This window comes from Oncorhynchus nerka, linkage group LG5 (assembly GCF_034236695.1).
Source record: "Oncorhynchus nerka isolate Pitt River linkage group LG5, Oner_Uvic_2.0, whole genome shotgun sequence".
NCBI lineage: Eukaryota > Metazoa > Chordata > Actinopteri > Salmoniformes > Salmonidae > Oncorhynchus > Oncorhynchus nerka.
The window spans coordinates 63,261,648-63,282,335 of record NC_088400.1 but is presented as its reverse complement, the minus strand read 5'-3'; the positions used below and the strand labels follow the sequence as shown (position 1 = coordinate 63,282,335).

The 20,688-nt window shown below is 35.4% G+C and overlaps 1 protein-coding gene across 2 annotated transcripts in view; it reads left to right on the top strand.

Moving 5' to 3' along the window:
• The window catches only part of LOC115124799 (serine/threonine-protein kinase PAK 2-like), a 34,927-nt gene that overhangs the window by 3,696 nt on the left and 10,543 nt on the right, over window positions 1-20,688 (top strand). Inside the window, exon 1 of one of the 2 annotated variants that reach the window (XM_065018878.1) lies at window positions 20,451-20,688. This exon is cut by the window's right edge and continues 512 nt beyond it. The exons of the other annotated variant lie outside the window; for it this stretch is intronic. The gene's annotated coding sequence lies outside the window, so the exon portion shown is untranslated. Of the gene's footprint in view, window positions 1-20,450 lie in introns of those variants that run through there. 2 annotated transcript variants of the gene reach the window in all.

Here is a 20,688-nt window from a genome sequence, read left to right as displayed (position 1 = left end):
ACATATTATTATAGTGGAGATATCACATCCACCTATTATATAGCCTGGCTATAAACATATTATTGTAGTGGAGATATCACATCCACCTATTATATAGCCTGGCTATAAACATATTATTATTATAGTAGAGATATCACACCCACCTATTATATAGCCTGGCTATAAACATATTATTATAGTGGAGATATCACATCCACCTATTATATAGCCTGGCTATAAACATATTATTATAGTGGAGATATCACATCCACCTATTATATAGCCTGGCTATAAACATATTATTATTTTAGTGGAGATATCACATCCACCTATTATATAGCCTGGCTATAAACATATTATTATTATAGTGGAGATATAGCCTGGCTATAAACATATTATTATTATAGTGGAGATATCACACCCACCTATTATATAGCCTGGCTATAAACATATTATTATAGTGGAGATATCACATCCACCTATTATATAGCCTGGCTATAAACATATTATTATTATAGTGGAGATATAGCCTGGCTATAAACATATTATTATTATAGTGGAGATATCACACCCACCTATTATATAGCCTGGCTATAAACATATTATTATAGTGGAGATATCACATCCACCTATTATATAGCCTGGCTATAAACATATTATTATAGTGGAGATATCACATCCACCTATTATATAGCCTGGCTATAAACATATTATTATTATAGTGGAGATATCACATCCACCTATTATATAGCCTGGCTATAAACATATTATTATTATAGTGGAGATATAGCCTGGCTATAAACATATTATTATTATAGTGGAGATATCACACCCACCTATTATATAGCCTGGCTATAAACATATTATTATTATAGTGGAGATATCACACCCAAATCAAATCAAATCAAATCAAATTTATTTATATAGCCCTTCGTACATCAGCTGATATCTCAAAGTGCTGTACAGAAACCCAGCCTAAAACCCCAAACAGCAAACAATGCAGGTGTAAAAGCACGGTGGCTAGGAAAAACTCCCTAGAAAGGCCAAAACCTAGGAAGAAACCTAGAGAGGAACCAGGCTATGTGGGGTGGCCAGTCCTCTTCTGGCTGTGCCGGGTAGAGATTATAACAGAACATGACCAAGATGTTCAAATGTTCATAAATGACCAGCATGGTCGAATAATAATAAGGCAGAACAGTTGAAACTGGAGCAGCAGCACAGTCAGGTGGACTGGGGACAGCAAGGAGTCATCATGTCAGGTAGTCCTGGGGCACGGTCCTAGGGCTCAGGTCCTCCGAGAGAGAGAGAAAGAAAGAGAGAATTAGAGAGAGCATATGTGGGGTGGCCAGTCCTCTTCTGGCTGTGCCGGGTGGAGATTATAACAGAACGTGGCCAAGATGTTCAAATGTTCATAAATGACCAGCATGGTTGAATAATAGTAAGGCAGAACAGTTGAAACTGGAGCAGCAGCATGGCCAGGTGGACTGGGGACAGCAAGGAGTCATCATGTCAGGTAGTCCTGGGACATGGTCCTAGGGCCCAGGCCAGTTGAAACTGGAGCAGCAGCATGGCCAGGTGGACTGGGGACAGCAAGGAGTCATCATGTCAGGTAGTCCTGGGGCATGGTCCTAGGGCTCAGGTCCTCCGAGAGAGAGAAAGAAGAGAGAAGGAGAGAATTAGAGAACGCACACTTAGATTCACACAGGACACCGAATAGGACAGGAGAAGTACTCCAGATATAACAAACTGACCCTAGCCCCCGACACATAAACTAATGCAGCATAAATACTGGAGGCTGAGACAGGAGGGGTCAGGAGACACTGTGGCCCCAACCCGAGGACACCCCGGACAGGGCCAAACAGGAAGGATATAACCCCACCCACTTTGCCAAAGCACAGCCCCCACACCACTAGAGGATATCTTCAACCACCAACTTACCATCCTGAGACAAGGTGGAGTATAGCCCACAAAGATCTCCGCCACGGCACAACCCAAGGGGGGGCGCCACCCAGACAGGCCGACCACAACAGTGAATCAACCCACCCAGGTGACGCACCCCCCAGGGACGGCATGAGAGAGCCCCAGTAAGCCAGTGACTCAGCCCCGTAACAGGGTAGAGGCAGAGAATCCCAGTGGAAAGGGGGAATCGGCCAGGCAGAGACAGCAAGGGCGGTTCGTTGCTCCAGAGCCTTTCCGTTCACCTTCCCACTCCTGGGCCAGACTACACTCAATCATATGACCCACTGAAGAGATGAGTCTTCAGTAAAGACTTAAAGGTTGAGACCGGTTTGCGTCTCTGACATGGGTAGGCAGACCGTTCCATAAAAATGGAGCTCTATAGGAGAAAGCCCTGCCTCCAGCTGTTTGCTTAGAAATTCTAGGGACAATTAGGAGGCCTGCGTCTTGTGACCGTAGCGTACGTGTAGGTATACGGCAGGACCAAATCAGAGAGATAGGTAGGAGCAAGCCCATGTAATGCTTTGTAGGTTAGCAGTAAAACCTTGAAATCAGCCCTTGCTTTGACAGGAAGCCAGTGTAGAGGCTAGCACTGGAGTAATATGATCAAATTTTTTGGTTCTAGTCAGGATTCTAGCAGCCGTATTCAGCACTAACTGAAGTTTATTTAGTGCTTTATCCGGGTAGCCGGAAAATAGAGCATTGCAGTAGTCTAACCTAGAAGTGACAAAAGCATGGATTAATTTTTCTGCATCATTTTGGACAGAAAGTTTCTGATTTTTGCAATGTTACGTAGATGGAAAAAGCTGTCCTCGAAATGGTCTTGATATGTTCTTCAAAAGAGATCAGGGTCAGAGTAACGCCGAGGTCCTTCACAGTTTTATTTGAGACGACTGTACAACCATTAAGATTAATTGTCAGATTCAACAGAAGATCTCTTTGTTTCTTGGGACCTAGAACAAGCATCTCTGTTTTGTCCGAGTTTAATAGTAGAAAGTTTGCAGCCATCCACTTCCTTATGTCTGAAACACATGCTTCTAGCGAGGGCAATTTTGGGGCTTCACCATGTTTCATTGAAATGTACAGCTGTGTGTCATCCGCATAGCAGTGAAAGTTTACATTATGTTTTCGAATAACATCCCCAAGAGGTAAAATATATAGTGAAAACAATAGTGGTCCTAAAACAGAACCTTGAGGAACACCGAAATTTACAGTTGATTTGTCAGAGGACAAACCATTCACAGAGACAAACTGATATCTTTCCGACAGATAAGATCTAAACCAGGCCAGAACATGTCCGTGTAGACCAATTTGGGTTTCAATCTCTCCAAAAGAATGTGGTGATCGATGGTATCAAAAGCAGCACTAAGGTCTAGGAGCACGAGGACAGATGCAGCCTCGGTCCGTTGCCATTAAAATGTCATTTACCACCTTCACAAGTGCCGTCTCAGTGCTATGATGGGGTCTAAAACCAGACTGAAGCATTTCGTATACATTGTTTGTCTTCAGGAAGGCAGTGAGTTGCTGCGCAACAGCCTTCTCTAAAATTTTTGAGAGGAATGGAAGATTCGATATAGGCCGATAGTTTTTTATATTTTCTGGGTCAAGGTTTGGCTTTTTCAAGAGAGGCTTTATTACTGCCACTTTTAGTGAGTTTGGTACACATCCAGTGGATAGAGAGCCGTTTATTATGTTCAACATAGGAGGGCCAAGCACAGGAAGCAGCTCTTTCAGTAGTTTAGTTGGAATATAGCCTGGCTATAAACATATTATTATAGTGGAGATATCACACCCACCTGTTATATAGCCTGGCTATAAACATATTATTATAGTGGAGATATCACACCCACCTATTATATAGCCTGGCTATAAACATATTATTATTATAGTGGAGATATCACACCCACCTATTATATAGCCTGGCTATAAACATATTATTATAGTGGAGATATCACACCCACCTATTATATAGCCTGGCTATAAACATATTATTATTATAGTGGAGATATCACACCCACCTGTTATATAGCCTGGCTATAAACATTATTATTATAGTGGAGATATCACACCCACCTGTTATATAGCCTGGCTATAAACATATTATTATAGTGGAGATATCACATCCACCTATTATATAGCCTGGCTATAAACATATTATTATTATAATGGAGATATCACATCCACCTATTATATAGCCTGGCTATAAACATATTATTATTATAATGGAGATATCACATCCACCTATTATATAGCCTGGCTATAAACATATTATTGTAGTGGAGATATCACATCCACCTATTATATAGCCTGGCTATAAACATATTATTATAGTGGAGATATCACATCCACCTATTATATAGCCTGGCTATAAACATATTATTATTATAGTGGAGATATCACATCCACCTATTATATAGCCTGGCTATAAACATATTATTATAGTGGAGATATCACATCCACCTATTATATAGCCTGGCTATAAACATATTATTATTATAGTGGAGATATAGCCTGGCTATAAACATATTATTATTATAGTGGAGATATCACATCCACCTATTATATAGCCTGGCTATAAACATATTATTATAGTGGAGATATCACATCCACCTATTATATAGCCTGGCTATAAACATATTATTATTATAGTGGAGATATCACACCCACCTGTTATATAGCCTGGCTATAAACATATTATTATTATAGTGGAGATATCACACCCACCTGTTATATAGCCTGGCTATAAACATTATTATTATAGTGGAGATATCACACCCACCTGTTATATAGCCTGGCTATAAACATATTATTATAGTGGAGATATCACATCCACCTATTATATAGCCTGGCTATAAACATATTATTATAGTGGAGATATAGCCTGGCTATAAACATATTATTATAGTGGAGATATAGCCTGGCTATAAACATATTATTATAGTGGAGATATCACACCCACCTGTTATATAGCCTGGCTATAAACATATTATTATAGTGGAGATATCACATCCACCTATTATATAGCCTGGCTATAAACATATTATTATAGTGGAGATATAGCCTGGCTATAAACATATTATTATTATAGTGGAGATATCACACCCACCTATTATATAGCCTGGCTATAAACATATTATTATAGTGGAGATATCACATCCACCTATTATATAGCCTGGCTATAAACATATTATTATTATAATGGAGATATCACATCCACCTGTTATATAGCCTGGCTATAAACATATTATTATAGTGGAGATATCACATCCACCTATTATATAGCCTGGCTATAAACATATTATTATAGTGGAGATATCACACCCACCTGTTATATAGCCTGGCTATAAACATATTATTATAGTGGAGATATCACATCCACCTATTATATAGCCTGGCTATAAACATATTATTATAGTGGAGATATAGCCTGGCTATAAACATATTATTATTATAGTGGAGATATCACACCCACCTATTATATAGCCTGGCTATAAACATATTATTATAGTGGAGATATCACATCCACCTATTATATAGCCTGGCTATAAACATATTATTATAGTGGAGATATCACATCCACCTATTATATAGCCTGGCTATAAACATATTATTATTATAGTGGAGATATCACATCCACCTATTATATAGCCTGGCTATAAACATATTATTATTATAGTGGAGATATAGCCTGGCTATAAACATATTATTATTATAGTGGAGATATCACACCCACCTATTATATAGCCTGGCTATAAACATATTATTATTATAGTGGAGATATCACACCCACCTATTATATAGCCTGGCTATAAACATATTATTATAGTGGAGATATCACACCCACCTGTTATATAGCCTGGCTATAAACATATTATTATAGTGGAGATATCACACCCACCTATTATATAGCCTGGCTATAAACATATTATTATTATAGTGGAGATATCACACCCACCTATTATATAGCCTGGCTATAAACATATTATTATAGTGGAGATATCACACCCACCTATTATATAGCCTGGCTATAAACATATTATTATTATAGTGGAGATATCACACCCACCTGTTATATAGCCTGGCTATAAACATTATTATTATAGTGGAGATATCACACCCACCTGTTATATAGCCTGGCTATAAACATATTATTATAGTGGAGATATCACATCCACCTATTATATAGCCTGGCTATAAACATATTATTATTATAATGGAGATATCACATCCACCTATTATATAGCCTGGCTATAAACATATTATTATTATAATGGAGATATCACATCCACCTATTATATAGCCTGGCTATAAACATATTATTGTAGTGGAGATATCACATCCACCTATTATATAGCCTGGCTATAAACATATTATTATAGTGGAGATATCACATCCACCTATTATATAGCCTGGCTATAAACATATTATTATTATAGTGGAGATATCACATCCACCTATTATATAGCCTGGCTATAAACATATTATTATAGTGGAGATATCACATCCACCTATTATATAGCCTGGCTATAAACATATTATTATTATAGTGGAGATATAGCCTGGCTATAAACATATTATTATTATAGTGGAGATATCACATCCACCTATTATATAGCCTGGCTATAAACATATTATTATAGTGGAGATATCACATCCACCTATTATATAGCCTGGCTATAAACATATTATTATTATAGTGGAGATATCACACCCACCTGTTATATAGCCTGGCTATAAACATATTATTATTATAGTGGAGATATCACACCCACCTGTTATATAGCCTGGCTATAAACATTATTATTATAGTGGAGATATCACACCCACCTGTTATATAGCCTGGCTATAAACATATTATTATAGTGGAGATATCACATCCACCTATTATATAGCCTGGCTATAAACATATTATTATAGTGGAGATATAGCCTGGCTATAAACATATTATTATAGTGGAGATATAGCCTGGCTATAAACATATTATTATAGTGGAGATATCACACCCACCTGTTATATAGCCTGGCTATAAACATATTATTATAGTGGAGATATCACATCCACCTATTATATAGCCTGGCTATAAACATATTATTATAGTGGAGATATAGCCTGGCTATAAACATATTATTATTATAGTGGAGATATCACACCCACCTATTATATAGCCTGGCTATAAACATATTATTATAGTGGAGATATCACATCCACCTATTATATAGCCTGGCTATAAACATATTATTATTATAATGGAGATATCACATCCACCTGTTATATAGCCTGGCTATAAACATATTATTATAGTGGAGATATCACATCCACCTATTATATAGCCTGGCTATAAACATATTATTATAGTGGAGATATCACACCCACCTGTTATATAGCCTGGCTATAAACATATTATTATAGTGGAGATATCACATCCACCTATTATATAGCCTGGCTATAAACATATTATTATAGTGGAGATATAGCCTGGCTATAAACATATTATTATTATAGTGGAGATATCACATCCACCTATTATATAGCCTGGCTATAAACATATTATTATAGTGGAGATATCACATCCACCTGTTATATAGCCTGGCTATAAACATATTATTATAGTGGAGATATCACATCCACCTGTTATATAGCCTGGCTATAAACATATTATTATAGTGGAGATATCACACCCACCTATTATATAGCCTGGCTATAAACATATTATTATTATAGTGGAGATATCACATCCACCTGTTATATAGCCTGGCTATAAACATATTATTATTATAGTGGAGATATCACATCCACCTGTTATATAGCCTGGCTATAAACATTATTATTATAGTGGAGATATCACACCCACCTGTTATATAGCCTGGCTATAAACATATTATTATTATAGTGGAGATATCACATCCACCTGTTATATAGCCTGGCTATAAACATATTATTATTATAGTGGAGATATCACACCCACCTGTTATATAGCCTGGCTATAAACATATTATTATTATAGTGGAGATATCACATCCACCTATTATATAGCCTGGCTATAAACATATTATTGTAGTGGAGATATAGCCTGGCTATAAACATTATTATTATAGTGGAGATATCACACCCACCTGTTATATAGCCTGGCTATAAACATATTATTATAGTGGAGATATCACATCCACCTATTATATAGCCTGGCTATAAACATATTATTATAGTGGAGATATAGCCTGGCTATAAACATATTATTATAGTGGAGATATAGCCTGGCTATAAACATATTATTATAGTGGAGATATCACACCCACCTGTTATATAGCCTGGCTATAAACATATTATTATAGTGGAGATATCACATCCACCTATTATATAGCCTGGCTATAAACATATTATTATAGTGGAGATATAGCCTGGCTATAAACATATTATTATTATAGTGGAGATATCACACCCACCTATTATATAGCCTGGCTATAAACATATTATTATAGTGGAGATATCACATCCACCTATTATATAGCCTGGCTATAAACATATTATTATTATAATGGAGATATCACATCCACCTGTTATATAGCCTGGCTATAAACATATTATTATAGTGGAGATATCACATCCACCTATTATATAGCCTGGCTATAAACATATTATTATAGTGGAGATATCACACCCACCTGTTATATAGCCTGGCTATAAACATATTATTATAGTGGAGATATCACATCCACCTATTATATAGCCTGGCTATAAACATATTATTATAGTGGAGATATAGCCTGGCTATAAACATATTATTATTATAGTGGAGATATCACATCCACCTATTATATAGCCTGGCTATAAACATATTATTATAGTGGAGATATCACATCCACCTGTTATATAGCCTGGCTATAAACATATTATTATAGTGGAGATATCACATCCACCTGTTATATAGCCTGGCTATAAACATATTATTATAGTGGAGATATCACACCCACCTATTATATAGCCTGGCTATAAACATATTATTATTATAGTGGAGATATCACATCCACCTGTTATATAGCCTGGCTATAAACATATTATTATTATAGTGGAGATATCACATCCACCTGTTATATAGCCTGGCTATAAACATTATTATTATAGTGGAGATATCACACCCACCTGTTATATAGCCTGGCTATAAACATATTATTATTATAGTGGAGATATCACATCCACCTGTTATATAGCCTGGCTATAAACATATTATTATTATAGTGGAGATATCACACCCACCTGTTATATAGCCTGGCTATAAACATATTATTATTATAGTGGAGATATCACATCCACCTATTATATAGCCTGGCTATAAACATATTATTGTAGTGGAGATATAGCCTGGCTATAAACATATTATTATTATAATGGAGATATCACACCCACCTATTATATAGCCTGGCTATAAACATATTATTATAGTGGAGATATCACCTCCACCTATTATATAGCCTGGCTATAAACATATTATTATTATAATGGAGATATCACATCCACCTATTATATAGCCTGGCTATAAACATATTATTATTATAATGGAGATATCACATCCACCTGTTATATAGCCTGGCTATAAACATATTATTATTATAATGGAGATATCACATCCACCTGTTATATAGCCTGGCTATAAACATATTATTATTATAGTGGAGATATCACATCCACCTATTATATAGCCTGGCTATAAACATATTATTATTATAATGGAGATATCACATCCACCTGTTATATAGCCTGGCTATAAACATATTATTATTATAATGGAGATATCACATCCACCTATTATATAGCCTGGCTATAAACATATTATTATTATAATGGAGATATCACATCCACCTGTTATATAGCCTGGCTATAAACATATTATTATTATAGTGGAGATATCATATCCACCTGTTATATAGCCTGGCTATAAACATATTATTATAGTGGAGATATAGCCTGGCTATAAACATATTATTATTATAGTGGAGATATCACATCCACCTATTATATAGCCTGGCTATAAACATATTATTATAGTGGAGATATCACATCCACCTATTATATAGCCTGGCTATAAACATATTATTATTATAGTGGAGATATAGCCTGGCTATAAACATATTATTATTATAGTGGAGATATCACACCCACCTGTTATATAGCCTGGCTATAAACATATTATTATAGTGGAGATATCACATCCACCTATTATATAGCCTGGCTATAAACATATTATTATTATAGTGGAGATATCACATCCACCTATTATATAGCCTGGCTATAAACATATTATTATTATAGTGGAGATATCACATCCACCTGTTATATAGCCTGGCTATAAACATTATTATTATAGTGGAGATATCACACCCACCTGTTATATAGCCTGGCTATAAACATATTATAGTGGAGATATCACATCCACCTATTATATAGCCTGGCTATAAACATATTATTATAGTGGAGATATCACACCCACCTGTTATATAGCCTGGCTATAAACATATTATTATAGTGGAGATATCACATCCACCTATTATATAGCCTGGCTATAAACATATTATTGTAGTGGAGATATAGCCTGGCTATAAACATATTATTATTATAGTGGAGATATCACACCCACCTATTATATAGCCTGGCTATAAACATATTATTATTATAGTGGAGATATCACATCCACCTATTATATAGCCTGGCTATAAACATATTATTATAGTGGAGATATCACATCCACCTGTTATATAGCCTGGCTATAAACATATTATTATTATAGTGGAGATATCACACCCACCTGTTATATAGCCTGGCTATAAACATATTATTGTAGTGGAGATATCACATCCACCTATTATATAGCCTGGCTATAAACATATTATTATAGTGGAGATATAGCCTGGCTATAAACATATTATTATTATAGTGGAGATATCACACCCACCTATTATATAGCCTGGCTATAAACATATTATTATAGTGGAGATATCACATCCACCTATTATATAGCCTGGCTATAAACATATTATTATTATAGTGGAGATATCACATCCACCTATTATATAGCCTGGCTATAAACATATTATTATAGTGGAGATATCACATCCACCTATTATATAGCCTGGCTATAAACATATTATTATTATAGTGGAGATATAGCCTGGCTATAAACATATTATTATTATAGTGGAGATATCACATCCACCTATTATATAGCCTGGCTATAAACATATTATTATTATAGTGGAGATATCACACCCACCTGTTATATAGCCTGGCTATAAACATATTATTATTATAGTGGAGATATCACACCCACCTGTTATATAGCCTGGCTATAAACATTATTATTATAGTGGAGATATCACACCCACCTGTTATATAGCCTGGCTATAAACATATTATTATAGTGGAGATATCACATCCACCTATTATATAGCCTGGCTATAAACATATTATTATTATAGTGGAGATATCACATCCACCTGTTATATAACCTGGCTATAAACATATTATTATTATAGTGGAGATATCACACCCACCTGTTATATAGCCTGGCTATAAACATATTATTATTATAGTGGAGATATCACATCCACCTGTTATATAACCTGGCTATAAACATATTATTATTATAGTGGAGATATCACACCCACCTATTATATAGCCTGGCTATAAACATATTATTATTATAGTGGAGATATCACATCCACCTATTATAAAGCCTGGCTATAAACATATTATTATTATAGTGGAGATATCACATCCACCTATTATATAGCCTGGCTATAAACATATTATTATTATTATAGTGGAGATATCACACCCACCTGTTATATAGCCTGGCTATAAACATATTATTATAGTGGAGATATCACATCCACCTATTATATAGCCTGGCTATAAACATATTATTATAGTGGAGATATCACACCCACCTGTTATATAGCCTGGCTATAAACATATTATTATAGTGGAGATATCACATCCACCTATTATATAGCCTGGCTATAAACATATTATTATAGTGGAGATATAGCCTGGCTATAAACATATTATTATTATAGTGGAGATATCACACCCACCTATTATATAGCCTGGCTATAAACATATTATTATAGTGGAGATATCACATCCACCTATTATATAGCCTGGCTATAAACATATTATTATAGTAGAGATATCACATCCACCTATTATATAGCCTGGCTATAAACATATTATTATTATAATGGAGATATCACATCCACCTGTTATATAGCCTGGCTATAAACATATTATTATAGTGGAGATATCACATCCACCTATTATATAGCCTGGCTATAAACATATTATTATTATAGTGGAGATATCACACCCACCTGTTATATAGCCTGGCTATAAACATATTATTATTATAATGGAGATATCACATCCACCTGTTATATAGCCTGGCTATAAACATATTATTATAGTGGAGATATCACATCCACCTATTATATAGCCTGGCTATAAACATATTATTATAGTGGAGATATCACACCCACCTGTTATATAGCCTGGCTATAAACATATTATTATAGTGGAGATATAGCCTGGCTATAAACATATTATTATAGTGGAGATATCACATCCACCTATTATATAGCCTGGCTATAAACATATTATTATAGTGGAGATATAGCCTGGCTATAAACATATTATTATTATAGTGGAGATATCACACCCACCTATTATATAGCCTGGCTATAAACATATTATTATAGTGGAGATATCACATCCACCTATTATATAGCCTGGCTATAAACATATTATTATAGTGGAGATATCACATCCACCTATTATATAGCCTGGCTATAAACATATTATTATAGTGGAGATATCACATCCACCTGTTATATAGCCTGGCTATAAACATATTATTATAGTGGAGATATCACATCCACCTGTTATATAGCCTGGCTATAAACATATTATTATTATAGTGGAGATATAGCCTGGCTATAAACATATTATTATTATAGTGGAGATATCACACCCACCTATTATATAGCCTGGCTATAAACATATTATTATAGTGGAGATATCACATCCACCTATTATATAGCCTGGCTATAAACATATTATTATAGTGGAGATATCACATCCACCTATTATATAGCCTGGCTATAAACATATTATTATAGTGGAGATATCACATCCACCTGTTATATAGCCTGGCTATAAACATATTATTATAGTGGAGATATCACATCCACCTGTTATATAGCCTGGCTATAAACATATTATTATAGTGGAGATATCACATCCACCTATTATATAGCCTGGCTATAAACATATTATTATTATAGCCTGGCTATAAACATATTATTATAGTGGAGATATCACATCCACCTGTTATATAGCCTGGCTATAAACATATTATTATAGTGGAGATATCACATCCACCTGTTATATAGCCTGGCTATAAACATATTATTATTATAATGGAGATATCACATCCACCTATTATATAGCCTGGCTATAAACATATTATTATAGTGGAGATATCACATAGCCTGGCTATAAACACCTATTATATAGCCTGGCTATAAACATATTATTATTATAGTGGAGATATCACATCCACCTATTATATAGCCTGGCTATAAACATATTATTATTATAGTGGAGATATCACATCCCACCTATTATATAGCCTGGCTATAAACATATTATTATTATAGTGGAGATATCACATCCACCTATTATATAGCCTGGCTATAAACATATTATTATTATAGTGGAGATATCACACCCACCTGTTATATAGCCTGGCTATAAACATATTATTATAGTGGAGATATCACATCCACCTATTATATAGCCTGGCTATAAACATATTATTATAGTGGAGATATCACACCCACTATAAACTGTTATATAGCCTGGCTATAAACATATTATTATAGTGGAGATATCACATATTATTATTATAGTGGAGATATCCACCTATTATATAGCCTGGCTATAAACATATTATTATAGTGGAGATATCACATCCACCTATTATATAGCCTGGCTATAAACATATATTATTATAGTGGAGATATCACATCCACCTATTATATAGCCTGGCTATAAACATATTATTATAGTGGAGATATCACATCCACCTATTATATAGCCTGGCTATAAACATATTATTATAGTGGAGATATCACATCCACCTATTATATAGCCTGGCTATAAACATATTATTATTATAGTGGAGATATCACATCCACCTATTATATAGCCTGGCTATAAACATATTATTATAATGGAGATATCACATCCACCTGTTATATAGCCTGGCTATAAACATATTATTATAGTGGAGATATAGCCTGGCTATAAACATATTATTATAGTGGAGATATCACACCCACCTATTATATAGCCTGGCTATAAACATATTATTATAGTGGAGATATAGCCTGGCTATAAACATATTATTATAGTGGAGATATCACATCCACCTATTATATAGCCTGGCTATAAACTATAAACATATTATTATAGTGGAGATATCACATCCACCTATTATATAGCCTGGCTATAAACATATTATTATAGTGGAGATATCACATCCATAAACATATTTATATAGCCTGGCTATAAACATATTATTATAGTGGAGATATCACATCCACCTGTTATATAGCCTGGCTATAAACATATTATTATAGTGGAGATATCACATCCACCTATTATATAGCCTGGCTATAAACATATTATTATTATAGTGGAGATATCACACCCACTATTATATAGATATCCTGGCTATAAACATATTATTATAGTGGAGATATCACATCCACCTATTATATAGCCTGGCTATAAACATATTATTATAGTGGAGATATCACATCCACCTATTATATAGCCTGGCTATAAACATATTATTATAGTGGAGATATCACATCCACCTGTTATATAGCCTGGCTATAAACATATTATTATAGTGGAGATATCACATCCACCTGTTATATAGCCTGGCTATAAACATATTATTATAGTGGAGATATCACATCCACCTATTATATAGCCTGGCTATAAACATATTATTATAGTGGAGATATCACATCCACCTGTTATATAGCCTGGCTATAAACATATTATTATAGTGGAGATATCACATCCACCTGTTATATAGCCTGGCTATAAACATATTATTATTATAATGGAGATATCACATCCACCTATTATATAGCCTGGCTATAAACATATTATTATAGTGGAGATATCACACCCACCTATTATATAGCCTGGCTATAAACATATTATTATAGTGGAGATATCACACCCACCTATTATATAGCCTGGCTATAAACATATTAGTATTATAGTGGAGATATCACATCCACCTATTATATAGCCTGGCTATAAACATATTATTATTATAGTGGAGATATCACATCCACCTATTATATAGCCTGGCTATAAACATATTATTATAGTGGAGATATCACACCCACCTATTATATAGCCTGGCTATAAACATATTATTATTATAGTGGAGATATCACATCCACCTATTATATAGCCTGGCTATAAACATATTATTATTATAGTGGAGATATCACATCCACCTATTATATAGCCTGGCTATAAACATATTATTATAGTGGAGATATCACACCCACCTATTATATAGCCTGGCTATAAACATATTATTATAGTGGAGATATCACACCCACCTATTATATAGCCTGGCTATAAACATATTATTATTATAGTGGAGATATCACACCCACCTGTTATATAGCCTGGCTATAAACATATTATTATAGTGGAGATATCACATCCACCTATTATATAGCCTGGCTATAAACATATTATTATAGTGGAGATATCACATCCACCTATTATATAGCCTGGCTATAAACATATTATTATTATAGTGGAGATATCACATCCACCTATTATATAGCCTGGCTATAAACATATTATTGTAGTGGAGATATCACATCCACCTATTATATAGCCTGGCTATAAACATATTATTATTATAATGGAGATATCACATCCACCTATTATATAGCCTGGCTATAAACATATTATTGTAGTGGAGATATCACATCCACCTATTATATAGCCTGGCTATAAACATATTATAATAGTGGAGATATAGCCTGGCTATAAACATATTATTATTATAGTGGAGATATCACACCCACCTGTTATATAGCCTGGCTATAAACATATTATTATAGTGGAGATATCACATCCACCTATTATATAACCTGGCTATAAACATATTATTATTATAGTGGAGATATCACACCCACCTATTATATAGCCTGGCTATAAACATATTATTGTAGTGGAGATATAGCCTGGCTATAAACATATTATTATTATAATGGAGATATCACACCCACCTATTATATAACCTGGCTATAAACATATTATTATAGTGGAGATATCACATCCACCTATTATATAACCTGGCTATAAACATATTATTATTATAGTGGAGATATCACATCCACCTATTATATAACCTGGCTATAAACATATTATTATAGTGGAGATATCACATCCACCTGTTATATAGCCTGGCTATAAACATATTATTATTATAGTGGAGATATCACACCCACCTGTTATATAGCCTGGCTATAAACATTATTATTATAGTGGAGATATCACACCCACCTGTTATATAGCCTGGCTATAAACATATTATTATAGTGGAGATATCACATCCACCTATTATATAGCCTGGCTATAAACATATTATTATTATAGTGGAGATATCACATCCACCTATTATATAGCCTGGCTATAAACATATTATTATTATAATGGAGATATCACATCCACCTATTATATAGCCTGGCTATAAACATATTATTATAGTGGAGATATCACATCCACCTATTATATAGCCTGGCTATAAACATATTATTATAGTGGAGATATCACATCCACCTATTATATAGCCTGGCTATAAACATATTATTATAGTGGAGATATCACACCCACCTGTTATATAGCCTGGCTATAAACATATTATTATTATAATGGAGATATCACACCCACCTATTATATAGCCTGGCTATAAACATTATTATTATAGTGGAGATATCACATCCACCTGTTATATAGCCTGGCTATAAACATATTATTATCATAGTGGAGATATCACACCCACCTATTATATAGCCTGGCTATAAACATTATTATTATAGTGGAGATATCACATCCACCTGTTATATAGCCTGGCTATAAACATATTATTATTATAGTGGAGATATCACACCCACCTATTATATAGCCTGGCTATAAACATATTATTATTATAGTGGAGATATCACATCCACCTATTATATAGCCTGGCTATAAACATATTATTATAGTGGAGATATCACACCCACCTGTTATATAGCCTGGCTATAAACATTATTATTATAGTGGAGATATCACACCCACCTGTTATATAGCCTGGCTATAAACATATTATTATAGTGGAGATATCACACCCACCTATTATATAGCCTGGCTATAAACATATTATTATTATAATGGAGATATCACATCCACCTGTTATATAGCCTGGCTATAAACATATTATTGTAGTGGAGATATCACACCCACCTATTATATAGCCTGGCTATAAACATATTATTGTAGTGGAGATATCACACCCACCTATTATATAGCCTGGCTATAAACATATTATTATTATAATGGAGATATCACATCCACCTGTTATATAGCCTGGCTATAAACATATTATTATTATAGTGGAGATATCACACCCACCTGTTATATAGCCTGGCTATAAACATATTATTATAGTGGAGATATAGCCTGGCTATAAACATATTATTATAGTGGAGATATCACATCCACCTATTATATAGCCTGGCTATAAACATATTATTATAATAGTGGAGATATAGCCTGGCTATAAACATATTACTATTATAGTGGCGATATCACATCCACCTGTTATATAGCCTGGCTATAAACATATTATTATTATAGTGGAGATATCACATCCACCTGTTATATAGCCTGGCTATAAACATATTATTATAGTGGAGATATAGCCTGGCTATAAACATATTATTATTATAGTGGAGATATCACATCCACCTATTATATAGCCTGGCTATAAACATATTATTATTATAGTGGAGATATCACATCCACCTGTTATATAGCCTGGCTATAAACATATTATTATTATAATGGAGATATCACATCCACCTATTATATAGCCTGGCTATAAACATATTATTATAGTGGAGATATCACACCCACCTATTATATAGCCTGGCTATAAACATATTATTATCATAGTGGAGATATCACATCCACCTGTTATATAGCCTGGCTATAAACATATTATTATTATAGTGGAGATATCACATCCTGTTATATACTATAAACATATTATTATAGTGGAGATATCACATCCACCTATTATATAGCCTGGCTATAAACATATTATTATTATAGTGGAGATATCACATCCACCTGTTATATAGCCTGGCTATAAACATATTATTATAGTGGAGATATCACATCCACCTATTATATAGCCTGGCTATAAACATATTATTATTATAGTGGAGATATCACATCCACCTGTTATATAGCCTGGCTATAAACATATTATTAAAGACCTAGGAGAGTAACATGTAGCCGACCACTCTCTGTGTGCATCACATGTAGCCTACCACTGTCTGTGTGCATCACATGTAGCCTACCACTGTCTGTGTGCATCACATGTAGCCTACCACTGTCTGTGTGCATCACATGTAGCCTACCACTGTCTGTGTGCATCACATGTAGCCGACCACTGTCTGTGTGCATCACATGTAGCCGACCACTGTCTGTGTGCATCACATGTAGCCTACCACTCTCTGTGTGAATCACATGTAGCCTACCACTGTCTGTGTGCATCACATGTAGCCTACCACTGTCTGTGTGCATCACATGTAGCCGACCACTGTCTGTGTGCATCACATGTAGCCGACCACTGTCTGTGTGCATCACATGTAGCCTACCACTCTCTGTGTGAATCACATGTAGCCTACCATTGTAAGTGGAATTCTGACATGTGTTCTGAGGTGTGATGTGTGCTGGAATGAATGAATACAGGATGAATGGATTGTCTACACTGTGTAGCTTGGCATGGAGGTGTCTGTGTGTGTGTCCTGTGCAGTCAGCTATTTCCTTTTATAGACGTTGAACACAAAAGGCTTTTTCACTCTACTTCCTGTAAACAACGTCAACTATGTTTGCTTCCTGCTTCTGTCTGATTCGTCAGTTTGGCTGTGTGATCTTCGGGCCCTCTAGAAGTTCCAGGATGAGGAAGTGGGTTTCCCCTAGAAACAAAGAGGAGAGAGTAGAATGTAACGGTGAGCAGAATGTAGGAGAGAGAGCAGAATGTAAGGGAGAGAGCAGAATGTAAGGGAGAGAGCAGAATGTAATGGAGAGAGCAGAATGTAAGAGAGAGAGCAGAATGTAAGAGAGAGAGCAGAGAGCAGAATGTAAGGGAGAGAGCAGAATGTAATGGAGAGAGCAGAATGTAATGGAGAGAGCAGAATGTAAGGGAGAGAGCAGAATGTAAGGGAGAGAGCAGAATGTAAGTGAGAGAGCAGAATGTAAGGGAGAGAGTAGAATGTAAGGGAGAGAGCAGAATGTAATGGAGAGAGCAGAATGTAAGGGAGAGAGTAGAATGTAACGGAGAGAGCAGAATGTAACATAGAGAGTAGAATGTAACATAGAGAGTAGAATGTAAGGGAGAGAGCAGAATGAAATGGAGAGAGTAGAATGTAAGGGAGAGAGTAGAATGTAAGGGAGAGAGTAGAATGTAAGGGAGAGAGCAGAATGTAACATAGAGAGTAGACCTACAATGTATAAACAGAGGGTGGGTTCAGATTCCCTCTCCTATCCTGGAAGTCTGCACTTGTTCAAAGTGTGCTTTTGTTCACTCCCCCTTATGGATATAAAGACATTAGATTGGCTGGGACGAAGCAATATGGTGACAATTCCCTGCAGCCTATCAGAGGGCATGATGGTGATATTCATTTGTTTCTGTGGCCTTAGGGAAGTGCCTCTGCCTGGAGCTATGGAATTCACGCATGCACACACGCTCACACACACACACACACAAACACACACACACACACACACAAATGCACCCACACCCACAAACAAACACAAACCATGGAGCAATGGAATTCCTAGGGAACGAGTCCCAGCCTGGATAACCCCCATTATTACCCTGACACACACACACACACACACACACACACACATACACTGCCTGACAAGCTAGGCTGGGCAGGGCTGGAGCAGGGCGTAACCATGGAGATGAGCAAGAACTGCTGGGCATGATAGAACTGGCTGTGTCTATGACCGCTGTGGAATGAGACTGCCTGTTATAACATGTCCTGGAGAGAGAGAGAGAGAGGGAGAGAGAGAGAGAGAGGGAGGGGGAAATAGAAAGACAGAGACAGAGATAGACAGGGACTGAGAGAGACAGGGACCGAGAGAGACAGGGACCGAGAGAGACAGGGACTGAGAGAGACAGGGACCGAGAGAGACGGGACCGAGAGAGACGGGGACTGAGAGAGACGGGGACCGAGAGAGACAGGGACTGAGAGAGACAGGGACTGAGAGAGACAGGGACCGAGAGAGACAGGGACCGAGAGAGACAGGGACCGAGAGAGACAGGGACTGAGAGAGACAGGGACCGAGAGACACGGGGACTGAGAGAGACAGGGACCG